We start from the raw sequence: 24021 nt of genomic DNA on the forward strand, positions 1-24021 counted from the left end.
TTAATACCATAATAATAATTATCATCATCATCATAATAATAACACAGATTACTGTTGTGGCCATGGACCACAACAAGCTAAAACTCAACTCTGAACCCCCGATGTCACTTCCTGTCCGCCATTGACTGTGGTAAACTGTCTTGAATGGTTTTTAATTCTCTGATGATATAGACTATATTGGGTAATATAAATGTAAATTTGAATTTGTGGGTGTAATTTCATGTCTAGATGGCTCTAATGATGTTAAAAAATGTATTTAGAAGATAGTAAACAGGTTTTCTATGCCATAACTATGAAAATATTCCATTTATAAAGAAGGAATCCAACTTTGCGGAAATTCACTTATCCTGGTCGAGTCCGGAACTAATTAACCGCAATAAACGAGGGATAACTGTATATCTACTATATTGGGTGATATGAATGTAAAAGAGACTATATGGGTGTTATTTCATGCCTCGAGGGCTCTAATAATGCCACAAACTATATTTACAATACTGTAAACAGGTTTTTTATGCCACAACTACAGAAGTATTAAATTTATAAAGAAGGAATCCTACTTTGCGGAAATTCACTTATCACGGTCAGGTCTGGATCCAATTAACCACGATAAACGAGGAATTACTGTATACGCTCTGCAATAAATTGGGTTCTAACAGGGTCATCCTGATGTGTTACTCTGTTTATGAGAAGAATGATTTCTTGTCATTTCAGTTGGTGTCGACATGTAGCGTCCCAAAGAAGTCCAGAGTCACTCAGACTAACCCACCCGTAACTCTGGATCTACATGTGGCTCATCAGCCTCCTTGTATCTCTCTTCGCAAAGCTTGCGTTCTTTGGAGACATGAGAGAGTGTCTGTTTTACCCCTGGCGGTAAGCTAACCATGAATACATCCCAAAAAAACATCTAAGAAGAAAATGGAGTTTAATTCTGCATGGACAAATGCCTTTGTCTTCTTTGCCAACATTGTTGGCTTACCCGTATGCTTGATATATGGTGAAAAATCAGCAAACAACAAAAGACATTGAAAACATTGTCAAAACAAGTACTCAGCATTTACAGTATACTGTATCATAGTGTCTGTGTGCAAGTGGTCAGAAGCCAAGAAAAAGACAGGAAATGACCCTTTGAAGCCTATGGCCTGCCTTACAACCATACCCTCAATTCTATCTCCACCCATGACATTCCCTTACGAAGCAACCTGTGGTTAGTGGGGGACATCTCACACACGCACACACACGAACCCTTTTTCCTGGCACAGAATCTCAATACCAGCATGCACAGCGGCACACACGCCAACACAAACACATGCACTTCATTAGGGAAAACCTTGCTGACCCACACAGGAAGAAAAGGGTGAGACCCTTGATTGTACAAATTTCTGCTGGTGGCTGCATGCAGTAAGTAAGGTGATGGGCGGAGGGGTCAGCTGCAGGACGTCATCCCAGTGACGTAGTAGTGTGTTACTGGGATAACAATAAGAGAGGTCACAAAGTGCAAACATTAGTATCTGAAACTCTTCCAGCAGTGGTCAGTCATTATCTTGGTATTTTATATTACCAAACACAAAGCTGTCAATATCCTGGAGTACATACTGTAGATCACCAATAGAAACCACCAATTATCAGGTTATCTCCTCAATTAAAGTGTCACAGGAATGTCAGCAAGATTTACAGACATCAGTCACACTCATCAATAGAATAACATTTTTAAACACATTAACCTTGTGTTTATGTTGTTCCAATTGCTATGCTTTGATTTGACAGAGCACAACTCTTCAGTGAACGCTACCATCCCTCATCTGAATAGACGGAATCTTTATCCAATAATTTGAGTGGTAAAAGTGGAGTCATTCTAACATTTGGAATCTTTTAAGTGGACAACAGACAAATGTTACAAAGCTGTTGGCAACATTCTAAAGCAAGTGCATCCTCCTGTGGATGTCAGATTTCCAGGATGTCCACTTTCTCAATGGAGTCATTACATCACATCTCAAAACATTGCAATTAGGTTCGGATTACTTCTCTCGCCTCGTCCAACTTAATGAATTCATCCTCTAAAGATGGGCCAAAGCCCCACCACTAATCATGTGGTAAATCCCATTATGGCCTGGTAAATTACATTGGCTAATTAATTACAATGCAGTTGGCCAGCAACGACTATCATTAACATTATGGTGGAGGGAGTCTTATTCTTGGACAGTGTGTAGCTTGCACTAAAACAAAATTGTCAGTTGCTGTGGTAAACTCAAACTGTCTTATGCGTAATTACGTTCAACATGCGTGACTTTTGGGTGCCCTTGTAAATTACATTGCATAGTAAATGTCAAAACTGATCAACCAGTTATGCCACTAAGATAAGCCACTTTCTGCCTCCAAACACATCAGTATGTAGTGAGGTGACACATCGCTTCAGATAGTCTGTCAAATTATCTGCCAGGTAGCTGGGTCATGTTTTATCTGCTGTTTAAACTAAGCACCTGGATAAAAGACTCCAGAAAATCCAAACTGCGGAGGTTAGAACTGCTCAATCCAACCATAAAATATTGCCAAGGAGAAGAGCAAATTCCACTAAGAATGGCATATTGGTTAAAACGGCCAGACAAATTGGCCTCCTTCAGACAGGCTACTCACAGTCATGGGGCGTTGAAGCCATTAAAGCAACAAAACATGGCACTGACAAAAATATATCTTGCGTTAATAAATAAATAAATCACACAATAAATGAAAATTAACTCGATAATTTAGCTGGCCTCAATATATTGCCATGTGCATGCGTCTTTTCCTCGACTCTCGCCTCCAAATAGGCAGGAAGAGAGGGCACTCTGTGCATTGGTTCAGCACCTAAACGCTTCATGGAACAATGGTGAACACAGTGGCACCTCTTGCTAGTCGTACAGTTGCTTTGTCTCTGTGTGAGGAAGCGGGGCCACTTGCATACACACGCACCAAAAAGGTGGAGCTTCGTGACGACCAACAATTTAGTAAAAGCTGCGAGGGAAAAAGATGCTTGCACAGCCAAATGCCACCGCCCCCGTGTGGGAACATTAACAATGAGCAAGGTGAACCCATCAATAATAACGAGCCAGTATGCCAATTCGAAACATACAGGCAACAAAACAAACTTGCCCACCTTATACATCCCATCTGGGAAAAAAACCCAAAAAGCTACACATTGAGATGCAGAGCCTTTGTCCTGACTGTCAACACTCACTGAGACGTTTGGTCAGCAAAGTAAATGTAAAAAGCAATAGCGCAAATAGTGTAAGTTCACAGAAAGTCATCGCAAAAGAAATGCTGCTCTTCAATACAGTTGAAAAGCTAGCATTTCAAGAAATGCTGCAAATGTTAACTCTTGTTCACAAGAGTGAAAGACGACATGTTAACGGAAATACTGCACTATGATATGATTATTTAATAGTATTATTATTATTATTATATATTATCATAAATCATAATCTGTTGTGTGTCTGTAATGTTGACAATAATATTGTTTAGCGTCAATTTGTGGGACAGTAAACCTTTCAAAACGAACCTACATAACTTTGTGACTTGGTTATATAAAAAAGGTTGTCCAGTCATATTTTTTCATTGTACTTTTCTTAAAATTGTTCAAACATAGTCCCGTCTCGTTCTCGTGGGCACAATCTCGTGTCGAGTCAGGTGTCCTGTAACACCCCTAGGTTTTAGCAATGAAAGGTGGCAAAGACCTCACCTAAAACCAATCACTGCTGGACATAAGTCGAATGATCATGTTTTTTGGCATTTGGTTTCTTAATGTATGATTTGGATTTTCTTTCAACCAAACAGCTCTCATTAAAGTGTATTTTGTTTAAACCAAGAATTACCATGGACAGTATATTGCAACCAATCATTTCTTTCATTTCTGCATGGAAACTAACTGACTGAAAGGATAAAAACACCACTGCACAAAAAAAAAAAAAAACAATCACTGCAGAATGCCTTAGCACTGCATATTTGAAGGAAACGTAATTGCAAGTTGGTCATAGATTACAATATAAGAATCCATCTCTCAAAGGCTTACACAGAAAACACCCATAAAGCTAAATATACTGTAACTGTAGTCATTATGGTGTTTATAGGGAAATTCTTGTTGAAACTGCTGTGCCTTTATAACTTTCACCACTCCTGTACAATTTGTATCTACTTACTAGCGCTCGCCATTTCTATATCCAAAACAAATACCTGGTTTTACGCAGCATTAACTCAGAGTAAACAGGCATTTAATCTAGTCATTTGTGCGGGCCGGCTTGTACTGGACTGCTTTTTGGGCGTTTTGCAAAAGTGCTGATGGTATGAATGGCTTTTTTGTTCTTGATGCAGACCGGACAGGGTCAGAGGTCAGCCAACTGCTAGCTACACAGTACCTCCGCTGTCTGCCTGGGCTTGTGCCAGCTAGATTCTGTCATTTTCTGACTGTGGTCCAACTTTCCGCAGATTGACTCATGAAAGCTTCATCATGAAAGCCAGTGATATTGTGTCTTGATCTTTGGGCATGAGACCATGAGTGGAAATGAATAGTAAGTCCATGGTTTCATTTCGTAGTGACGCTGCTGAAAAAAAAGTAATAGAATCACAAATTTGAGACAACAAATGATGACAACCTTAGATGAACACTGGTATTTTATTACAACACATCTTTTCACAGAGTTGCAGGTATATAAATGTTAAGAGGAAGCCTACTTCAGAATACTAATGGTAAAAAAATGAACTGATGAAACTAAAGGCTTGTGGGGCTCCGTCCGCTTCCAGATGCTTCCATTCAAAAATATGTTTTTCATATTCCACTTGCGAGGATAAGTGGCAACATGGGAACATCTATCTGCAGAGTGGAACTTCAGCTGTACAGCAGCCACTACATTTTAAGGTTGACATTTATCCCCACAGTCGAAGAAAAAAGCACAAACCACTCTAGGGGACATAGTGACTGCAAAGTGAACCTCAAAATATTTTAAGTCCTCCATCTGGGCTTGTCTAGGTGTAAATTGTTTCTTTACAATGCTGTGAATCATGGTTTTACATTCTCCCCAAAGAATTGGACATGTCAATGTACAGTGAAGTATGTCTAAGAGGTCCAATCAAAAAGTTTAGAAGCAGAAGGTAGCCTTACTCCACTGCCAGACCACCTTCTCCTCTAACTGTCATCGCTATCAAAGTATCTCCACAGGAACATCTGGGAGTCATCTGCATGGCTGAAGTAGGCCGCCTGTGAACAGGTGTGAGCCTGCTCATGTCCTTGTGACCTTTTTCTTGACCTCTCCTTTCTTGTTATGGGCTATGAACTCTTTAAACCTCATGGCACCGAGCAGACCGAGCAGTCTGAACAGCCAAGGTCACGTTACCTGATACTGTGGGGTGAAAGTCATAGGAGTGTGTTTACTAAGCTTGAAGGCTAGAACGGACTAATAACCGAGTCCAGAAGGTCCGACTCAAACCGAAACATTCTCTAACCAAATGTTTATTTTCCTAGAAGAAATAATGCAAATCCAATTAATTCAGCTTTGAAACCCAAAAACGTTAACACAAAACACCTTTTTATAGTTTAACAATTATAGTTTTACATGCAACAAAACAATTCAAAATGTGTATAAATAATGAAATGATGTTGTCAAAATGCTGGCAACTGTCTGTGGCTCCATTGCAAGTTACTGTACAGTCATCATCATGATCAACATGTGGCAAAAGTTAGTTAGCAAAGAACTGCAGTCAACCGTTGATAAGAGACGGGCGACTGAGCAGGGGGACAACGACGTCCGGTTCTGGTTTCCATTCCATTTTGCGGTAAAAATATGTTATGAACACAGTTGGACTCACGCAGCGTATTCATAACACGACAAGACCACAACTGTACCACTTATCCTAGAGAACAACTTGACAGTCGACCTTCGACCCATCTCAAATCAGTCAGGCCCGTGTGCATCGTGTTCCAGCCAACCACACAGAGTTTGTGAAACTGCCTCGTATGTGGTGAGCAGGGTCAAACGTATTGTTCTTCTGATTTACTAGCCCCCAAAGTTAGGAAGCCCTCTGGCACATCCTGTTCCTCAGCATCTTCAGTTACTTTGCCAAAGATGGTCACATGGCTCATACTGCTGTTCACTGCTAGACATCTGACCTAGCATACAATGTGCTAACAAAGTAACGTCGAAGTACAAAAACAGACAAACCCGCCATGCACAAGTCCCCTGTGGTGGTACAAAACATGACCAACCCCATCGTGCATCCAAAGCAGCGCCACAAACACGAACAGTACGTGGATCCATGCTGGCAAAAAAAACAAACACCCCCCAACCCAAACAACCAATGCTATCCGAAACATCCGCAAAGTGTGTGAAAGTGACTTTTTCCTCATTCATACTGTTGTTGATTATTATTCTCAGTTTGAGTAATATCACTTAATCAAGCCTTTTCTCACATGCCTTACTACAAAATATGTAATAACAGTAAGATTCGTGCTGATATTGACTCAGATTGATATCGGTATCGGCTGATACTCAAGGCTGCAATTTCATATTGAAAATGAAAAAATATCGGGACACCCCTTGTTAGAGCCTGACAAGTACTGCTCTTTTGGTTAATGGTAAAAGTAAAGAATCTATTTGTCTTGGATGTTAATGTTCTCATACTCCTTTCTCCTGTCTGAGTCACAGTTCACAAAAAGGATGGACAATTCTGCCCTGCTGCACAGATCTACTGTAGAAACTGCAGGAATATCATGGATTAACTGAAATCTGAGAGCTCAGGCCAAAGGGCATCTGTTGAGCCATGTTTCCACCAATTGACACAGTTCAGCTCAGATCACCATAGTACATTTTAGAACAATAAACCCTGATCTGGCGTGTTTCCCCCACAGGTGGTGTACATGGGATGGTGATTGCTGTGTCAGCTACATAGTCATAGAAGCACAATGCAAAGTGAGCTTTCTCCTTGTCATATAAATGGGCATGTTTTGTGTTCATCCCCATTGTCACAAGAAATTGATGATTATTTGTTGGCAAATCAATGAAAGTTCTGTCTCGCTCCCCAACTTTGGTATTGTACCAGTAAGCTCAAAGTATTACAGTGCCTTCGTGCTTTTATCATAATAAAAGCTTAATATTGGCATACCAGACCGAACTGAACCAGTCAGTACTGCTTTGTGGAGAGGGGGCTATAAATTTCCAATGAAAAAATAAAAAAACAAAATCAAGCCGACCCATACTAATATACTAAAACATACATATACAAACAAAAGACACTGACTAAAACTGCACTATAAAATATTTATTAGAAACAACAACTGTGCCATCTCTACTACCCCTCACCACTAATGTCACGACTGTGAAAAGGATATACAGCAGGGGTCACCAACGTTTTTCCTTGTGAGAGCTACTTTTACAAAATGAAAATGGCCATGAGCTACTCATTTTTGTAATATTTCTTTTCAGAGCTTATTTTAAACCCAAACAAAGTGAATATGCTTGTTTTACCAAAACATTAACAAAATGCTGGTGTCCACAACTCACATTTTGTATTTCAGAATGCATTTCTTTCTACTGTTCTTTCATTATTAACTGAAAACGAATGAAAACGAACTGAATGAAAAGCATGCTTGTGGGCACCTCATGTGGTCGTGGGGGGCTACCTGGTGCCCGCGGGCACCACGTTGGTGACCCCTGATATACAGGATTTATGAGACCATGCCACAGTATTAGCATGGTCATTGTTGGGGCAGCAATGGAGATGCATGAGGGGGCCTACTGGGCACAAAATCATAGTGTTGATTAAGACCAGCTGAGTCCAGTGCTGCTTCCCGAGGTGTCAGACACACACTCAGAACCACGTGCCCCTGAAATCCATCTGGCTTCTTTCAAGGCACAATGGTGCTATGCAGTTGGTCCTGTGCTGCTGCTGGAGCTGCATGGAAGCTAGGCTGGGATGCAAACTGTGATTAGGCTTGCAGCGATAATCAATAAATCACTTAACCGCACGATAAGTAAAAACAAACTTCGGCATTTTTCCCGCCTCCATATATTGACATGTGCGTGCGTGATTCAGGGTCTCCCCTAGTATTTTCTGAAGCTGTGGTGGTGGGCTGCTTGGGAGGCGGACTGCTGCTGCTGTGTTGTGCCGCTGCTGCGACGCTGTCACCATTAGGGTCGTTTTCACAAGCTCAAACAACAAATGCATTAATTAACTTCCGGTACATGTTTTTCAAAATAAAGTGTAGTGAAACGTTTTTATGATATTTGATAGATACAGTATCTTATTTCAAATTAATTGTGGTATATTATATATAAATACTAGGCTATACATGTATCTATAGAGCACAGGGGTGCTCACACTTTTTCAGCCTGTGGGCTGAATTCAATTCAATACAATTCAAATCAATAAAAGATACTTGACACATAATTCCTCAATAGTTGTGTACATAAGCTGAGTAATAGGTCAGTGAAAGTAGTTACGTTGCGTTCATCATGCATTATGTCCAGTTAGCATTTGCTATACAACATTACAGGAACTGCACACGAAAAATTAAAAGGATTATGCAAAAGACAATGCAGCCGTAGTCAAGGCAACATATTAAAAAGCTTTCAGCAATGGGCACATTTTTCAATTCATCGCCAAATAGTAGTTTAACAAATTAAATTGGAGAAAACACATTTCTATAGTAAAGTTCATGACGCGAAGCGCAGCCATGAAACAATTGACTTTTTTTTCCTACATAAAGTAGTCCTACGCCGAACACACAACCTCATCAAGGACAGCACACATCCACAACACTCATTATTCACACTCCTACCGTCAGGCAGACGCTACAGGAGTTTGAAGTCCAGGACCACAAGGCTGGCAAACAGCTTTTACCCACAGGCCATCAGGCTCCTCAACAAAGCACTCGCACACGCCGCACGCAACACACGCACACACTCATAGCACTTTATTTATTTATTTATTTATTTATTTGTATTATTTACTTGTATTAATGTCTCTTCTGTTGTTGTTGCTTAATTTATTGGTATATATGTTTATGTGTTTATGTTTCTTATGTTCTTATTCTTTCTTGTGTTTTCTTTCTTTTCTTGGGAGAATGAACAGAATAAGATTTTCATTGCATGGTATAACTGCTGTTTTACTATGCACATGACAATAAAACTCTCTTGAATCTCTTGAATCTTGAATCTCTTGAAGTGAACGGCTAACTTGTGTTATAGACATAGGCATCTTACCGCTGAGATATTATCGGACATGCCTAATTATTATGCCATGTATTATCATTACATTCATGAAAAAATGGTCTCAAAATAATGCTGACAATAATGTTTATAATTTGCAATAATTTGTAGGACAATTATCGTCCAGCAAAATTTGTTATCATGACAGGCCTGACTGTAATCAATCAAACAGGCTTGATATGAACTAAATCACAAAGCTTTGTCATATTTAAAACGATTATCACGTACCGTTATGCCCCAAACTAATCAACTAATATAAACTATGCAGTTTTTAAAAGGTCTTTCACTTGAGAGTTTAATAAAACCACTTCAGTCACTCAGTAGTCACTTGGCAGCAAGCACATGTTTTTAACAAACCGTGGTAATAAATATTTGCTTGTTGCCAAATTCTAAAAAGCTAGACAGTAAAGGGAAGCAGCAATTGGCTGACCACATCAGAGCATTTAGCTACCGTATTTAAAATGCATTAAATAAGGAGAAGTTGACACCAACGTTGATTGAATCTGGAAAAAAACATGAGTTATCTTTTATGTAATTTCTATGCTCATAGAATCAGAACTGTACAGTAAGAACCCATTGACACAAGTATGCAGACTTTGCCAGTCTTTGGAACTTAACAGAAGGACATGTAATTGGCCAACTAAACACCTCTCATTCTAATCATACAGCAATTAAGTCAACATCATAGACAATACAGGTTGAATACTGGATTCCTTAAAAAGGGAGGAAACTAAAAACTAAAAAAAAATGACCACGGTAACACAAATCTGGGGTAATCGCATCTGCTTTGGCTGCATAAAATCAACACACTGTTCCAATTACATGCATTTAAAGTTAAATGCTCAGGTTGGGCCTCCAATTGTTGTCCCGTTGCATGATGGAACAAAAATGTGGGTCAAACAGTCCCCAAGACGCTTTACCACCCCCCACACCCCCCTTCCTTGCATCTTAACTTCCTTCCCAGAACAATATGTCTGACACTTTTTCCCTTCTGAGACAATAGGGCTGAAGTGAGAGTTGGCATAATTATGATCACGAAAGAAGAAACCTTGCTTCCATGCTTCAAACCATTTTTACATCCTCATACACACAGTAGGAGCCAGGTTCATAGTCATGAGCATTGATTGTTACCGCTAGGCTAACAGGAGGGAGGGAGGTCCAATCCAACTACAGGAATAAAAGGACCCACCAGCAGCAAATGCAGCAATGCAAACTTTTCTCAAGAGATGCAAAACAGCTGACTAAGCTTTGGCCCAGTGATCTAGTTTCACTGAATGCAATGCTTGAACAAGCAAACCAAGCCAGACTAGAGATGTCTCCAAGTGTCCATGCGGATAAGGAAACCAAACTATAGTCCACATACATTTTACTCTAACATATTTATTCATATACAGTAGAAGCTCCACCCATCCATCCATTTTCAGGGCCACGTGTATGTGGCCGATCACAGCTGTCTTTTCAGGCAACATATATACATATATAGATATATAGAGATATATATATCTGGCATTTGTTAGTGCTGTGGATTTACAAGGGTGTATTTTATCAGCTGATGAAGCTGCATTATTATTTTCTGCAACAAGGGTGCAGCCTGTCCATTACCTCCAATCCACCCACCACCACTTGCATGAAATCAAATAGATCTGTCCAAGGGCACAGATCCATTCCCGGCCCCATTCCTGCCACTACACTGACTCTCCAACAATCCAAATACCTTTCAGTCTGCTCATGCAACATGGCACCACTAATCCCTGCAGCTGCCAGACAATGTGAAGGTATGGTGTAGGGGCAGGCTTTCAACAAAAGTCATTTTTTAGATGCCTCACTGCTTGAGGAAACAATTTAGGTTCAAATACAGTATGGAATGGGCAGTCCTACAGTCTGCAGTCCAAAAGAGACCCAAAGACTGTAAATCCACCTCCGGTAGCTTCAATGCCTGCAATAGATGAGTCAACTGGTTTGGCACACAGAGCCGTGGCCCGTGGTTTTGTTATCTCTCGATCATTCCATTGTTGGCATATTCAGACCTTTCAGCGCACAGAGCTTGTAGCTTTAGCTGCACCAGCAGTAAGAACATTCTGGATTGAACGGAATCATCTGAACTGCACCACATTAGCAACAAAATGCTATTAATAGTTTTATAATAGTTCAATAGTTTTATTAAAATCAGTCCTTATGAATACAATGCACAGAGGTGCAAAAACTGTCTGGTCTCTCTAGTTGCCAAGACATGGATGAGTCATTTGTGTGTGCTTCACTTGCTACTGCTGCTTGTTTACCCTCACGCTTCCTGAATGCTGATAAGAACCAGTTTCCTGGTTTTTATGATTGAAAGAAATCTAATCGGCTTCTGTATGATGCATAGGAGAAAAAAAAGGGGTGGTGTTCCGATCTGAGTAACTGTGGAAACATTGCCAAAGGTCATCTGATGTGCACATGTGAAATCTAACGAGAGAGGGATAGTGTGTACATACATCAGAGGAGGATGACAACTGTTTTAACAGGCTTTCTTTCCTCCTTCGCTTCTGCTTGTAAATGAAAACACAACTTAAAATTTACGTCTTAACCTTTTACTTGTGGTTGACTGAGAACGGAAGGTGATCTATGCGATACAGAGATACAAAAGGTGAAAGTAAAACAGTTTGAGGCTTTGTTGAGGGTGAATGCATGAATTTAAGAATAGAAGTCAAAGTCTTACAGTGCTTTGGAATGATGGAGCACACCACCAGACGCTAAAACTGGGAAATGGGTTGTTTATGCTGTACAAATAAACACCCTGCCTTTCAACAGTCTATATGAAGTAAACCTGTGTGAGATCAATCTGCCTCTCCAAAAGGAATAAAAGCAAAAAAACCATTTTAGCAAGGCTCTCCAGAGACAGGCTCCTATTCATGCAGCCTCTGAATGCTTTAGCTGTTTCCAACCACACAGTCCTTCATTCGGCAAAAAGGAGTTGTTGGGAAAAAAAAAACAACAGTAATAAAGGGTCTATGGCTTTGGTCCAGAGTTTGGATCCATGGTCATCTGTTTTGTTACTCGATAGCCAGAAGACAGACCCGGATCCTCACCTGGGTTCACTCATCCATCTCATTGCTTAAACACAATGAGATGACAGTTAACTCAAATGACGCATTTGATTTTGGGAGAGTGCCAGCAGTAGACAGGAAAAGTGCCTGCCACTGATTTTCATTCTACTTAAAAGCATTGAAGTACATCATCAAGTCATTACATGATTTGAAAGAAATGCATGAGAAGACAAAGGACTCGATATTTAGAACTAGGTCTTATCCAAATAATGACTTGTTTATTGGTCAACGGAGAGAACTGCACAGGTACAAAAAAAGTCCTATTTTACAGGAATCCCAAAGGAACGGCACATGTGGAAAGGGAGGCAAGTCTATACAAATTACAAAAGAATGCATTGACTGGAAAACTAGAATTCAACATCTAAATATAGCAACCCATAAGCTTGGTTTAATGAGGCAAATCCAGCAGCCATATACGTACACCGCAGCAAACAAGTATCATTAACAAAACTGAAAACCTATTTTACCTTAGGTTTCACTATTCAGCTTTGGAGCCAAGGCTTCCTCTGCAGCAAGAGCTAAAATAAACCCACAACAGTCTGGCACAATCTCAAACTGAGTGTCACATCAATACTCTCGTCTGCATCTTAGTCCCCATCTTAAAAGATTAATTGCAAGGAAGTGTTTTTTGTTTGTATCACATTGCTGAAAAGCCTGTGGAATCGCCACCTCCTGAAAAGATACGGCATTTTTGAGTAAAAGGGAAAAAGGTATTGGCCTCGAAATAAGAACTCAGCCACCTCTGCTCCCACTAGGGGTTGCTGGGAGAAGCCCCCATCAGCAGTGATGGGGCTCAGCCTTCGTGAGCCAGAGGGGCCTCAAGGGAAAAGACAGTCCAGAGAGCGGGTGACTCTCACGAATGTCAGGAAATTTTCCCACAATCAAACACACAAACGGATTCACACAGGGCAGCAAAACGGACCAAGGAGAAGGACAGGAAGGGGGGGAATGAGGAAGATGTGACAGTTACAATTACACAGGCCAAAGGGGTTCATGCTCAGCCATTTTGCTTGTGAGGAGGCCCCTTGGGACTTATGCTAACGCTGTATACTCATGCTGCCTATGCTGCTATTTCAGTTTTAAAGGTTGAAGCTATGTATACACACGTATACGCTTATATAAATACATATACTGTATCTATATATAGCTTAAGTTATGTGTATAAAAAACAACAAATAAAGAAGAGAAGGAATTTGGTCTGTCTTCGCAAGCCCTAAGGTTTAGTTTCCTTGAGATTTAATTATGAAGGAGGGTATGGTACGCTCATCCTTCTTCCTCCATTTTGACTGATGTTGTTCTATAGAGATTACATCTTGAGAAAAAATGTGATATGCATGCTTCCATTCCCGTGGGTCAGCGAAAGTCTTCAAACTTCCTTATATAGAAGAAACCCCCCCATGCTGGACATTATAAATAAGACGCAGGAATGCAGAAAGACAAGAAATAAACATCCCAGCTGCTCTGTTATCTTTACCCAGCTGTGCAGTTTCGAGGCCAATCCTTCAAGATGATGTCACACAGGCACACAGTGTTCGTGATAAAATAGGGGTCCTACAATTTGCCAAGGAGTAACCCCACTAAATGTGGACTGTAAATTATAGGTCACGAGCTATCCAAAGCACCAAATGATATGAATGCTGAATGGCAAAGTTCTAAAAGTAACAGTGGCTTCGTTGTAACTTCCCAATGTAAACTGACGAATGGACTTCATTATTCAGGAAGGTCCACCTTCAAGTGGGAAACCAGTCATTTGTTGTTCAAAAACAAGTTTGGGGAAATTAACTTTTAATTATAAACACAAGCATCAAATGGGAATGTTTAGGAGCATAAAATTTTAAAATGTTGTTGCTTTCGTTTGACCACAAGATAATGTAGTAGAAGCACAAGAGCAGGTCCATCTTGATAAGCTCAGTTCAGTGGCATTGTGAATTTTAGATGTGGAGGTGAAGGGGAACCTGTTGGCAAGAGAAGACTGTCAAGGTTGATACTATGGAGGTTTGATAAATGGTTCCATATGGGCGCCACATCCCAAGTGAAAGAACCGCTTTGTGCTCGGCGAAGTAGCACACGCACGTCCTAAATTAAACACCCCCCGTTACTCCTCACTCAATCCTTCCCTTTCTCTCTACTGACAAAACCAATGTGGTGCTTTCTCTGTAGCTCAGTATAATATTAGCTCAGAATGAGGGGCCAGGGCAGACGGTTTGGATGTCCTGGTCTCAACCTTCCTCCTGCAGCCTATTGATGGAACCCAATTGCCTGTGACACCATGGAGACGTCAGTAACATAAACAACAAGAATAGACCGAGTTAAAAAGTGTTGTGAACTAAATGGGGTCAAGGGAAGGCAAGCAGATGGGAGAGTGATAGGACGCTGAGGTGACTGCATTAGGGGCAGTCAGACATTTTTTTCCTATGGCCTATGACCGTCCTATTTTATTTACATTGTGAAGATTTATACTGAATCCCAATTTGTTTTTGTTGTCTGTGATTTGTAACATTGCATTTATATTTAATAAAAGGCACACCAGGCACAAAGAGAGTACTGGGGTTTTCCTGGTTAGTAGAATTCTGGTGCCCAGTCAATTTCTTTAATACCGAAACACCACAGATATCACGATACAGATGGTTCCAAGGCCTGTTCCTATTATGCATTGCAAGTTGAATTTTAGGCTAAGTTGGAACTCATACCTAAATTAACACTTAAGTCATTCATACTGTACACAAAACACATGGAGGACATAACATATAGTCATAAAAACACTCTATACAATAATTATATGAAACAGAAAGAGAGAACAATCAACCACTGTGCTGCTTTGTTATTACCGTCGCTTTCATAGAAGCTAATCCTTTAACATGCTCAAGGATGCGGCAGTGACCTGGCAGTTATGTGTAGTTTATTGCTTTCTGACACTCTGAAGCCGTGAACGTGACATGAGTCTTGACTGTATCTGTGTGGGGGTGCAAGCGAAGGAAGACGGCTGCATGCAGAGAGGACAGTTGAGTTTGCTGATGTTGTTTTGCCGTGGTTCCGCCGACAGTAGCCTGTTTTACAGTCACCGAGGTGGAAACATGCACGCCGCATGGTGGCCGAGTGGTTAGCATGTTGGCCACACAGTCAGGAGATCGGGAAGATCTGGGTTCGAATCTCCGTTTGGACATCTGTGTGGAGTTTGCATGTTCTCCTTGTGCGTGCGTGGGTTTTCTCCTGGTACCCCCACACATTCCAAAAAATATGCATGCTAAGTTAACTGGTGACTGTAAAGGGAGTGTGAATGCTTGTTTACGTATATGTGCCCTGTGATTGGCTGGCAACCAGTCCAGGGTGTACCCCGTCTCTTGCCCAAAGTCTGCTGGGATAGGCTCCAGCATACCCCCGTGACCCTAATGAGGACAAGCGGCATAGAAAATGGATGGAAACATGCAAGTCTAATCATCTGAATTTGAATTTTAATTCACCACTGGAACGCTCTTGTACATCTGGAATAACAGGAGAGCACCCCATGGTAGTGAGAGGAAATCAGCCTATAAAGACAGATTGAGGGGCAGGAAACAGGAGAAGAATAAGTGATGGAAGATGTTTCCTGCAATGTTTTGTAATGGATTACAATATAAACGGACCTTTCCCCATTTCAGGAAACACTGGGACATACAACCCATGTTAAAATGATTTAATCTCACAGCTGGTTAAGCCACATGCTCATCTCATGCCAAGAGTCTTCGCCGTATCGGACATTCCTGCCATGCAGTACTTCCTCTCTAACTCAGGTGTGTCCCAGCAGACAACAGCCACACTGTGGAGAAGAATCAGACCAGAACCTGTTCCAGCCACCCATCAACAAGCCCTGCGCACTGATCCCTTTTGGTCAAGACTAAGCCTAGAAAATAAAGACAATACAGTTCAGTCAATTTTTAAATGATTTCACATATTTTTACATTAAGGCAGTCTGTAATTTGTATTTATTCACACATTCTCAGTAATTCAAGTTGGCTTACTGTCTACGTGTTACAAGCTATTTCCGGCTCTAATTTAAAAGTGAGTACAGGGACATAACTGATACTTTACGCTTGTAGGATAAAGCTTCAATGAAGTACCAGTAACTGTACTTACCCTATTTCTGTTTTCTTTACTCATAAAAATAAAAATAAACCACTCCATGAGTTTGTTAGTCCACTAAAATGCAACATAGGCACTGATGTTGATAAATCTTATATAGAGTTTAGCATCTGTTCATTGTGGTCTTCAGAGTGGCGTTTATAGCCTGACAGTTGGGGGAGAATGTACAGGTTATGTTACAGAAGGAGATCATTTATACAGTCCTATTCAGATATTTTGAAGTGCACTTACACACTATACTTCACGGAGCCAGAAATATGGTTGCCTCATGCTACGAAAATAAAGCTGTGGACAAACCAGTTTCCCCTTTTTTTGTTGCATGTACTCATAAAGCTTAAGTTAGGCCATTGGGGCGGGTTAGGGTTGGACAGAGGGTCATAAACACCACCTCCGACTAAGGTCTAGGAGGAGAGGGCTTTAGGGGGCATTGAAGGGGATCACTTTTAACAGACACAACATGCGGTGTCTGGAATAGGATTATGCCCTAACAACTAATTACTCCCAGACTTCTTTCTTCGCCCTGGTGCCAGAATCTCTGCAGTAAGCATGCATGCCGCCTGCCTCGCTACCACAGACAGAAAGAGCAGAATGAAACAATGATTACCAAGAGATCATATGCACGTACTGTGAATTCAAGAGAATGACATAAGGGTTCTTGACGATCTATATTATGACAGAATCTGTAGCATGCAGTAAAGGTGAGTTTACATAAATTGTCACACTGTCTATTGGCTCAGATGCAACCAGCACCTAATCATTTAAGTCAAGGAATTGTCGATGCATTTTAACAGAATAAGTGTGTTCACATATTTTCAGCAGAATACCCCCCACTGCCAAGCTTAATTCCAGCCTTTTCTAAGCTGCAGTCTGAACTCAAGGCCCGTTTGGGTGGTCAAAAATGCAAAGCTTTTTGTATTCGGCCATCATAGAAACAAGCCCTGGACATGGCTGATCAATTTCCACTAACTGTGTTGATTTGATTCAGTTTTTTTGTGTTTACATTGCATGTTGGCCACAGAGTCAGGAGATTGGGAAGACCTGGGTTTGAATTTCCACTTGGGCGATGTGGAGTTTGCGTACGTGGGTTTTCTCCGGGTACTCCGGTTTCCTCCCACATTCCAAAAACAGAGGTTAATTGTCCTAATTGTCCATAGGTGTGGATGGTTGTTTGTCTATACATGCCCTGCGATGCCCTGCGATGTGCCTTGGCAACCAGTCCAGGGTGTACCCCGCCTCTCACCGAACGTCAAGCTGGGATCGGCCCCAGCATACCTAATGAGGACAAGCGGCATAGAAAACGGATGGATTGCCGATTAAACTATACTGCATCTACAGCCTAATTTCCATTAAGGGTTCCATTTACTTAAGTTATAACGGGAAAACAAGAAGAAACAAATGTATGTTACTGTCAACACCCAGCAATTGCTTATATTCTTTATTTAGTTCATTGATGTGTTACTGTATATGGTGTCTAGTGCAAGTCACACTGACACAGCTATCACAATCTAGCCTACATACCTCATGCAGGAACCACGCAAGCCTGTTAAGCACGTACTGCGGTGAACTGACGTTGGCCACTTGGTGGAAACACTTCTTTCATTCTACTACATTTTTGGCTCCCTTCCTACATTTACAGAACGATGGCATCAGACATACCGCAGTTGATGGTGCATGATCAGTAATGCAATGGGAAGACCACAACGCATGCGATTTCTTAAACACTACATAATGAATGCCCTCCTTTGTTGCCCTTTTTTGGTAAATTAATTGGTGGATTACACTGTGCCATGCTAATCCGAACCCAAGGTGTAAGTGCAACCTCATCAGGGTATGGTATTCCAGAACCATACGGTGTCATGCTGAACTGAATTAGACTGACAAAAAGTTGGCTCAATCACGGACCTGCACCCACGTTCCCTCCTAAGTGTGCCCTGTTAATATACAGTATGCCACCACTTTGAGCTGAGCAAGACTACCCTCACAAATGTGCACACTACCAACATCTCTCCACTGTATCCTCCTCAGTCAGGAAGGGTACAGCCAGAAGCAGCCTACATCAGCCAAGAGGCTTTGTTACTCTTGGATCAGGCCTATTTTCCTTTCCTCCCTCCCTTCGGAAACGCACAGGTAGCTGGAAGAGGATTGCTCTCTCTAATCAAAACATTGGACGTAAAAATACTCTAGCCAAACCGATACAACAGCTGCTCCTGTCAAACTGGAGGGTAAACCCCCTGTTTTATATGTAGAATTTTACAGGTTTGAAGCGTCAAATGCTTGGACTGTGTTGTGCAACATGCAGCAACAGAACAAAAAAATCCATCATTGACATCCATGAACACAAGCCTGTGGGGGTCCGTGAGCTGGCTATCGACACATATGAAGCACAATGTTTGAAAAAAAAAAAAATCAGCAGCATTGCATCAAATCAAATTATTTATAAAGCGCTTTTCATAAATATAAAATGCAATCCAAGGTGCTTTCCAGAGTTAAAAACAATGCCCTGATAACGTCCTCCCCTATACCCCACACCCAAGCCACAGACATTTAGAAATAGAATGAAAATATGGTATTAAAATATGGCTGAGCACAAAGGAGCCAGGTGAGGAAACACTATCACAGGAGCCCATCAGACCACAGCCTCCAGGACACGGACACCGGGGACCCCGGCAGCCATGGCTGACATAACCCTGATGCTGAGGGCTCCCTCTGAGGAACACCAGACGATAAAAATAATAAAACTCATAAAAAATAATCTAAATAATAATAATAATAAAAATAAAAATAAACACATATAAATAGTAAACACTATGATAAAAAAACACATAAAAATAAGAATAACATTGCATTAAGATTTAAAATTAGCAGGATAAAAGTGGGCTAAAAATATAAAACAAACAGGATATAAAATAGTATATAAAATAATAATAAGAATAATAGAAATATAACCATTTTAAAAAATGATGAAAATAATCATCTCCTTTCAAATAATTACAGTAACTTAATGCAGTTTGTCTCATAATGCTTTCCAGCCTAAACATTCATCATTTTCGCCAGGGCTCACTGTCAGGCAGCACAGCCTCGATGCAGTAGGTGGAATGTGGCAGATGCTAAGTGCAAAGCTGTGTGTGTGTAAGGAGGAGGAGGAGGGGACAACTGTGTGCTTGGCATGGTGCTCTGCTTGTAAAGCCTGGTCATCTGAGCAAGAGGACATAACGCCGTATCACCGCCAGATGTTCGGTCAGATTAAAGAGCTTGATGCCTTATCATCCTCTGTGACTTACAGTTTGAGCTTTGAGAGCTGTGGAGGCTCCCAAGTAGGAACACATCCACTATCGTTATCCTGAATTCAGCATGTTATTTTTGGAACCATACAAAGCAGAAACTACGCGATTCAGAGACCTATCTGTCAGCACTATCTAGATTAATTTCTGATATTCAGTGAAGGCATGAAAGACACGTGGTTTACATTACAGCGTGCATGACATTAGGTACACCTGCACATGCTAATGATATAGAAGAAATGGTAGCTTTACCACACATTTCCGTCCATCCTTTCGTTTTCTACTGCTTATCCAGATGTTGGAAGTAATATTGGACAATTTTACTCATTTCTGCATGTTTTTACTCATATCTGAATATGCGCTTTTCTGACATGGCTGATGGTGCCGTTAATGAGGGGAAACAGCGCCCTCTATGGGTACTACAAGGAACCAGCCGAGTATTCAGCAGAATAATATTGAGGTCATATACATTGCGCATCATGTAAAAGCAGCTGGTTGGTGAACACTAGGGTGACGTGGAGATTGATAAAAATATTCAAGTGTAAAAACAACGTAATGCAAGTTGTAACCATAACGAGCAACGAGCTAACGTAACGTTAACGTCCTTTCACATCAAAGCATCAAAGACAGCACTCGTTACCACACGACAATGACGTGGTCGGGTTAAAAAATGCTGGAAGGGTGACAAAACGAGGCGCTCCTCGTAACAAATGCCTCCAAAGGTGTGCCACCTGCACGCCGATAGCTACCTTGCTACCTCCCGACTGATGAGGGCGAAGCCAAGGGGGTGTGAGCACCACCACAAGCCAAGCACCTCACGCTGGCTCGCCGCCTAAAATAATAAGAAAAAATGTTTGCTTACCGTCTCGGCTCTTTACTGAGAAACCACCTTGTGCGTGAAGATAATAATCCCTTGTTGTTGTCAGCGGATAAATGTGCTGTGGGAGAGCGCTGGCGATGTTCTGCGTAGACTGAGCTTCTCATTCAGCTGGCTGGTAGTGAACTATGGAGGGACTGTCAAGTCGGTCAACACAGCAGCACCACGCCTCCCTTCTTAAAGCCACCGCACTATGTGTGCGCGCGCGCATGTGTGTGGCATAAGCTTGGATAAGTGTCAAGCATTGATACTAATGCTGTTTTTCATGAAAACATTTTCATAGTGTATTTATGGTGATTGAAATGAATGTCTAAACATTCATTTTCTATACCACTTGTCCGGGTGAGCTGGAGCCTATCCCAGATGACTCCAAACGTGAACTCTGCTCCGTTGGCCCTGCTAGTATGATTCATGCAACTTAGTCCACTTGAACCCAGGACGGGACCAAACAGGCAGAATGACAGGGTGCATTCACACTTGTAGTCCAGTACTCTGGTCTGGACCAAAAATGTTAAAAAGATACCCGGTGGTCATTTTAGTGCGGTCTGGGTTGAGTTCGCAATTCTATTTTTGTCAGTGGACCATATACTTTTTGACATCTTTACGCGATTTATATCCTCTTCCTTACATGTCAGCTGGTAATAATTGTTACCAGGAGAGTCATTATGTTTTTGACGGGTGACTTTCGAGTACCAGATTACAAGTGTGAATGCACCCATAGACAAACGACTGTACACACATATAAGTCTTGCTCCATATGCTGTGATGCATTAACCCACGGTGCATTCCTAATTTTTTTTATTACTTTTGCAATTCATATTTTCCTTCGGCATTTTGACAGCATTTCTTCTTCCAGCTGTGAAAGGAAACCTCTCATCAACTCACAAGTTACAATAGCATATTTACACATAAAATAAATGGTCCAAAGATGTTTGCAGACCATAAAGTCTTGAAGCCCCGTGTTTTCTAAGCATTTAATCCTCTGAAATATGAAGAAACCAAGTGACTGGCTGTGTTTTGATATCCTCTCAGCCCATAATCCTTCATTAATTGCAAATTCAAGGCAACTACTTTGACCTGTGGCTCTGGCAGTCATCAAATCTAATTTGATGTGTTTGACAAAAAAAAAAGTCCAGCTGTGATATTTTGGTGAGTGAGATCATTTATCAACATGAAGCAGTTGAAAGAAATTACTGAAAGTTGAAAGCCTGATGTAATGATTTGTCTCCATGAAATCAGAGAACAGTCACACTACTTGGATACATTTGTTGTAGTCACAGCATTTTGTTGTCCCAGTATTGTTCTTGAAGCCCCGCATCGCTGCGGTGATTGGAAATTTGTGTTTACAAGCTGGCAGGCGAGATGTTTCTGTTTATAGATGAATGCGATGATGACTTCATATTTTACTTTAACAGCACGCAGTTGGAAGCAATCCCCTCGTGAAGCTTAAGGCAGAGTCAATAACCAATTCCACTCATGCTGCTGCATTTACTCAATGTACACACACTTGGCAAAACTCAATGGAAAGCTCAGAAGGTTTGGTGAGATGGCCTGAGGACAAATTCTACAGCTACATAGTGTAGTCATGAGTAACATTATCGAAACGGTACATGTACCATATTTTCACAACCAAGGCACAGTCTCGGTTGCAGGTGCTATTTTTGTATTTAACACCTACACAAGGCGCACCGTATTATAGGGTGCAGGTATGGTACGATATCGTGTCGCTCAGAAGTCAGTGAGGAAGCGACAATGCTTTATTTCTTTAGATAAATTAAGAGCAGAACTCTCATTTAGTTTATCAAACCCACTTGAAATCAGGATGGTCATCACTCAACAGTCTCAGTCATGGTGCACAACTAAAAACATCACACAGCAACGCAAAAACAGACAAGACACTACCGCTATTTTTGCAGAACAATAACTAACAATTATGTAGCTCAAACATGTAACTTTAAGAGCATTTGAACCAAAACACTACCGGTAACTGTTTCTGCTAAATTTCACTATCTGTTCTCTTCCAACTGAGTCTTCCAACCTTAATTAAAACCAAATCACAAGACTGACCAGACAGAAATTAGCTTTAAGATTAGCTTTAAGCTATATTGTTTGGGAGTGCCACACATATACACTTTGTGAGTCTTGTCCACTTGTCTTGTAGATTTACAACAACCAGTGTTCTAAATCTACAACATTTTTATGACATATACCTGTCTTTTATATACCTGTCTGTTTTTGGGGAACATGAAAAATGACAAATCTGGTCATTTGGACTGTCTATTAGAGCAATTAATAGCTGATTAGTGTGCCGACGACATGTTTACAATGCAGTGTTTCTGGATTCTGCTCACCAACATAGCGGACAAACCCAAGCAGGGCATGCTACAGAAGTGGATGCCGAGTTGACAGTCCTATTCTCTTCTAGTGTTCTTGGTTTACAGCTACTGTAGGGGCGTGCATGAGTGCTGCCGGCTGTGGATCTTTGAGGGAAATGTGAATTCCAATATGTACTACGACATCTGCCAATCCACTATACAAGTTGTACACTGGCTACTCTAAAGTATATCTTAAGTTTTCTTTAATGGTTTAATGGTTTTAATGGTTCCTGAAATTTGAGGGGGGACTCACTTTTGTGGGATACTCTAAACCAGGGGTCACCAATGTGACCCACGACCACATGAGGTGCCCGCATTAATGTGATGTTTTGTTCCAGGTAAGTTTATTTATCATATCATTGGATGAAAAGTGAAACATCAACAGTAGATTCTATATATCTTCAATGTTATCAGACTCTAAAAAGTATAAATGCTGTGTGACGCATAAAAAAGTAGTGCCTTGCCAGAAACGTACATAAGATCTTGTCTGCATACAGTATGAGTCTTTCTTAGAGCAAAGATTTTGGTGTTGAAAGACAGCAGTGCTGTCCAGTGAACCTGTGGGTTAGCCTGTCAAACCTAAGATGACATTTTCCAGTGAAGACCAGTGATTTTGCCCCTGGGAGAAAACCAAGCAAGTATTAATCCCTTTAATTTCAACAAAACCATGTGGAGGTCAAATCTATAATCCAGATAAGATATTATAGAGACCTTAGATTTACGGCCCAAACTCAGTGAATTAGACTTGGCAAAACATTATGCCGTGAGTTTTCCTTTGTGGAAATGAGGCAGCATAGACTTTTCTTGACTTTCCTATTGTTTGGAACAGACATAAGTGACATATTATATCATTTAATGAAACCACTATGTCACAGTGAGCAGTGTCCTTCGAGTGACACCGCCACAAATTAAGTGTTTTTCCACTGAAGTCAGTAAGCGGGGAAATCTGTCCGGGGCTTAGCCTCACTCCAGGTTTTACAATGACCTCAGAGGAACTAGTGGGGAATCGACCCAGGCAAAACCACGATGGAAGTACAGTTGTGCAAATGTTCT

At 41.0% G+C, this 24021-nt stretch overlaps 1 protein-coding gene across 3 annotated transcripts in view; it reads right to left on the minus strand.

The window, feature by feature from the left end:
• daam2 (dishevelled associated activator of morphogenesis 2) overlaps positions 1–20727 on the minus strand; it is a 97257-nt gene extending 76530 nt beyond the window's left edge. For all 3 annotated transcript variants that reach the window (XM_054795836.1, XM_054795834.1, XM_054795837.1), the window contains exon 1: positions 20579–20727. The gene's annotated coding sequence lies outside the window, so the exon portion shown is untranslated. The remainder of the gene's footprint in view (positions 1–20578) is intronic.
• Between the last annotated feature and the right edge of the window lie 3294 nt (positions 20728–24021).

The sequence above is a fragment of the Dunckerocampus dactyliophorus genome, chromosome 13 (genome assembly GCF_027744805.1).
Source record: "Dunckerocampus dactyliophorus isolate RoL2022-P2 chromosome 13, RoL_Ddac_1.1, whole genome shotgun sequence".
NCBI classification, from domain to species: domain Eukaryota; kingdom Metazoa; phylum Chordata; class Actinopteri; order Syngnathiformes; family Syngnathidae; genus Dunckerocampus; species Dunckerocampus dactyliophorus.